Raw genomic sequence first — 5,263 nt, 5'->3', positions numbered from 1 at the left:
TTTACTTCTAATGTTTAGTTTGCTCCAAATTGTGACAGACCCAGACCAGTGGGGTACAGGAGTCTGGTAGAGGGCAAATATACTGGTCACTGGATGAGTAGTTTTCTGTTCCCTGAGTGACCAGAGCAGGGGCTGCACTAGAGTAATCAGGAACCTGCTAGAACCAGTTAAGGCAGGCAGGCTAATTAGGACACCTGGAGCCAATTAAGAAGCTGCTAGAATCAATTAAGGCAGGCTAATCAGGGCACCTGGGTTTTAAAAAGACGCTCACTTCAGTTTATGGTGCGAGTGTGAGGGTGTGCTGCTGGAGGACTGAGGAGCACAAGCGTTATCAGACACCAGGAGGAAGGTCCTGTGGTGAGAATAAGGAAGGTGTTTGGAGGAGGCCATGGGGAAGTAGCCCAGGGAGTTGTAGTAAGGTTACCATATTTCAACAATCAAAGAGGACATGGGGTGCTGCCCTAGCCCCACCCCAGCCCCTACCCCCTACTTGCCCCCCCCAACTGCTGCCAGGACCCCACCTCCATCTAAGTCTCCCTGCTCCCTGTCCCGACTGCCCCAACCACTCTCTACACCCACTTCTCCCGCCAGACCCCCGAGAACCCCCGCCCAATCTAACACCCCCCCCCCCCGTTCCCTGGCCCTTGCCTGCCCCCCCACCAGGCCCAGGGAGAACTGTGGGCTCCACGTGCAGGGCGCTGCTCTGCGGGGCAGGGGGAAGGACTCTGGCTGCTAGAGGCCCCAGTGGCTGCGAGCGGCTTTCAATCAGGCACAGCCGTCCAATCAGCCGCGCCGCACTCTGCATGAGGGGAAGGGGGAAATCCCAGACATTTCTACCTTATTAGAAATCCCCCCCAGACGGCCATTTAAAGCTTAAAAAAGCCAGACATGTCCGGGTAAACCCGGACGGATGGTAACCCTAAGTTATAGCTGTCATGCAGCTGTTACAGGAGGCACTATAGACAGCTTCAGTCCACAGGGCCCTGGGCTGGAACCCGCAGTAGAGGGTGGGCCCGGGTTCCCCCCAAACCTCCCAATTGACCTGGACTGTGGGTTCTCCCAGAGGGGAAGGTCTCTGGGCTATTCCCCAACCCACATGGTGAATCTCTGAGGCAAGAAAATCTGCCAATAAGCGCAGGACCCACCAAGATAGAGGAGGAACTTTATCACAAAATGTATACTTTGAGGATAAACTGTAAAATTTATAATATGGGCATATTTAACTTTATAATGTTTTTGAGCAAGCATTACTCAGTGGACTGACATCTTAACAGTAAAGCTATATGTTTCTGTAGAGGCTTGTGATTAAGAATCATTCTATTGAGTAGGCAATTTTTTTGTATTAGAATTTGTTAAAATATATTTGTAGAAAGGTGTCAATATACTTTAGTCTTTGTAAAAGAACATGTTAAGTTTGGTGTTTTAATACTTTGATTTTTTTTGCATTTATTTGTGTAAATGGTCTTTGACACTGGTACTTCACATGGTCACAGTCTGAACGGTGATCCTAGAATGCCATTACAAGATTTTTCTAGAGAATAATTGTTACTAGTGATTACTTCAAGCATGCATGTGGCAGAATCTCTTCCAGTAATGTGACTACAGCCATGTTTGGGGAGGTTAGCGATGCAGGAGTAGGGCCAAATCCTGCTGGTATTGTATGACTATGATAAGCGGTATTGGCCACTACTTACTGCATTGGCTGAGAATACCTCTCTGTGGAAAGTAAAGCAATTAACTTACTCCCCAGTCACCTCAAAGTGTTGCCTCATCACTAGGAATTTATCCATTTGAGCTTCATCATTCTGCTTCATACGTGCTGTTGACTATTGGATCCTGAGGAGAAAAGATGCAAGTAGTAGAGCAGAGGTGGACAAAGTACGGCCCACGGGCCACATCCAGCGAGACCGTCCTGTCTGGCCCTTGAGCTCCCAGACAGGGAGGCTGGCCCCATACCCTCCCCCGCAGCTTTGCTGCTGCGCGGGCAGCGCGGTTGCGCGCTCCTGCCTGGCAGCGTGGCTGGCTCCGGCCACACGGCGTGGCTGCCAGATATACTGCTCTGAGCAGCATGGTAAGGGGGTCAGGGGGGTTGGATAAGGGGTGGGGGCAGTCCGGGAGCAGGGGGTGGTGAGATGGGGGGGATTGGATAAGCGTGGGAGTCCTGGGGGTGGGAGGGCTATCAAGGGGCGGAGGTGTGGATGGGGGCAGCAGTCAGGGGACTGGGAGCAGGGGGCGCGGTTGGTTAGGGGACAAGGAGCAGGGGGGGTTGGATGGGTAGGGGGTTCTGAGGTGGGAAGTGGGAGGGGTTGGGGGGCCAGGGTGCTTGAGGAGGCACAGCCTTCCTTACCCGGCCCTCCATACAGTTTTGCAACACCAATGTGGCCCTCGGGCCAAAAAGTTTGCCCACCCCTGAAGCAGAGGGAGGCTCCAAAAGTATAATTAAAAGTGAATTGCCTCCAAGCTGAGTTAATTTTTCATCCTATGCAATTACAAAGAGAAGTGTGAAATGGGGGGGGGGAGGGGTTGGTTTGTTTAAATGAAGGTGGATAAAACAATGCATACAAAAACCACTCCAGCTAGTGTCCTATCTCTATCAAAATCAAACAGTATTGGTATAAAAATGATGAATAGTATTTTAGTATTGTAATAGTATCAATCTTAAAGCAATGTTGGTCAAAAAAGGGAAACACTTTGAAGTAGCCAAGGGCTTCTACTGAAAATGTTCAGCCCGCAGTCAAAGTGGTGACAAAACATTCTCAGTTACATCTGAGCCATGTCTGGCTCCCTGATTGGTTGTCTTCAGGAAACACTAAAACTTTCATTTTCAAAACAGTCTTCCCCCATAAGTATGAAATTCACATATTTACCCACACTTTTACCCCCAAAACACACCCACCTGAAACATCAACTCATTTAAAAACAAAAAAACACCATACCTCAATATAAAATCAGTAGCGACATTTCCAGTAGACTTCCTGGGAGACAAGCCCTACTCCCTTTGAAGATGTTTATAATCTGGTTTAAGCAATATTGAGGCTCATTTTCTGCTACTTTCAAAGTGTATGTGACTACTTCAAACTTCTACCTCAAGTTTACTTTTTGTAGGAGTTGACTTAAATGCTGCAAACATTTGTTTAATTTACAAACAAGTTGCATATACTCAAATGCTAGCATATTAAGTAATCTAGGTCAATTTGTAGCAACACTAAAATGTCTCTTACATTGTCATATCACTATTATCTGTAACTTGAAGGTTTTGGACATGTTAGCTAAATTCACCAACTCCATTTACTTTGCTGGAATTAACAGCATTAAACTTGCCCTCTTTGTATTTTCAGTAGGTCTAGTTAATGAAGCAAAGCAAAGCTTTGGTCATTTTGGACTATATCTCAGTAAAGCAAGCCAGCGTTCAAAGCTTCCAGAGTGCAATTGCCATGCATTGTGCCAAATGGTGGCATGTGACACACTGGGCTACCTACCCATGGTGCATCACACTTTGGCTCAGCCCGGCATGTACTTACCAGGAGTGCTTGTGTCGATGCAATCAGCCAAGCATGCACACCAATAAGCTCTAGACTAACTTTGGCAGCTGTACACCAATGTAACTTGTATCAACCAAAGTTTGTAGTGCAGACATGGTGAAATATAGAGTCGTTAGATATTGTCTAGGCTGTGGAAACATCTCAGCTGGCAGGTTTGCCCTGCCACTAACTGAACGGTCAGATATTCCTCCAAAGCTGCATAAAGCAGAGACCCTCCCACCATCATGGATCTGTGACCTTCCTTACTCCAAGGGAAATGTTCATGTTTCCAGCCTAACCTGCTCAAACCAGACTTAATGAAAGGCAGGGAGGCAAAAGTAGAGTTTCAAACTGGTGAATTCTTGGTGTTTGCCTACAAACAAAAGAAAGTATTCACTAAAGATTCAGTTCACTAAACTGAAGTAAGGTCTTATCTAGCCTAATTTCAATAAGTGGTGTAGCTGTGCTGCTGCTACTTCTTTTTTTCACCCCTCAGCTCAGAACAATCCCATGATCTTCACTGGCAGAGTATACCCCATATTTCAAGCTTTCCTTGGCCAGGTATGTTGTTGGCTTTTGTTTAATTGATGGGCAGGGGAGGAAAATCATGTGTGTTATTTAGAAGCCTATGTTTAGGCTCCCATTATTTTTTAATCTTGGCCTTTATCCACAATAGGGTTTTGCACTGATGAAACACAGCTTGTTGGACACAGGATCAGGATTTATGTGGCTCACAAGAATATGCAGAGTAGTTACAGTAAATGCTACTGTTTAATCAAGGAGATTTAAATCCTCACGCTTTAGGCCTCTCAAGGGGAGAATGAATTTTCCAGGAAGCTGGTTATCCTATAGCTGCCTGCTGCAGGGTGTCTCTGAAGCATCTGGGACTAGCCTTTAAAGTGACTGGATGAGGTGGACCACTAGTCTGACAACTATATTGTTATACTACGTTCCTATATTGCTGAAATTAGCACTAATCACCCTTAAGGCCTAAACAAAGGAGACAAACTGAAAGATCAAAGGAGAGGAAAGGCAGGGGTGGATAATGTGGGAGTCATCTATAACTGGTTGTTGGTTCTCAACCTCTCCCCTTTCCTGGGCAGTTCCATACAGAAGGAAGCCATCCTTTGCTAGAAGCTCCCTTAAGCTCAGGCAGAGCCAGTCAAGCTGTTCTCCTTGAGGCTCCTATAGGCTGGTAAGCAATGGAAGTGAGGAGAGATGTCTGCTGTTCCTCCCCCTAGTAACACACCTGATTTAAATATAAGAGTTTAAAAGTAATAGTGTACTGCTCAAGGAACACACTTTAAATTCATCCTTAAATACATATTTTCTTCTTAAACTGTCACCCTCAGTGGGCAATGGACTGGACACAGCTACTTTAAACCAAGTGATGTCCCACCTGATTGTGGCCTTCATGCCGCAATTTGAAAACATTATCTTATAGTTTAAAACATAACCTTCAAAATGTTACCCAATGTAATTATTTCTATGTATAGCTTTAGACAATAGCTCTAAAATTGCTCCTATTCATGCTAGAGTCTACTGAACATAGTTGACACCACTAACTTTTATTTGCTAGTCTCTAGAGTAGAATCATCAAGCTAACTGTACTATTATTGGAGGCAGTGGCAGATACTGAGTGAAGCAGCTACTTTGGAATCAACATGCCCCACTCCAAACCTGCCCCCCCCCCCCAAATGCAGTGCTTCCATATACCAAACATCAACTACCTTGGGCTTGCA

Source organism: Malaclemys terrapin, chromosome 1 (genome assembly GCF_027887155.1).
Source record: "Malaclemys terrapin pileata isolate rMalTer1 chromosome 1, rMalTer1.hap1, whole genome shotgun sequence".
NCBI lineage: Eukaryota > Metazoa > Chordata > Testudines > Emydidae > Malaclemys > Malaclemys terrapin.
This window is presented reverse-complemented; position numbering follows the sequence as displayed.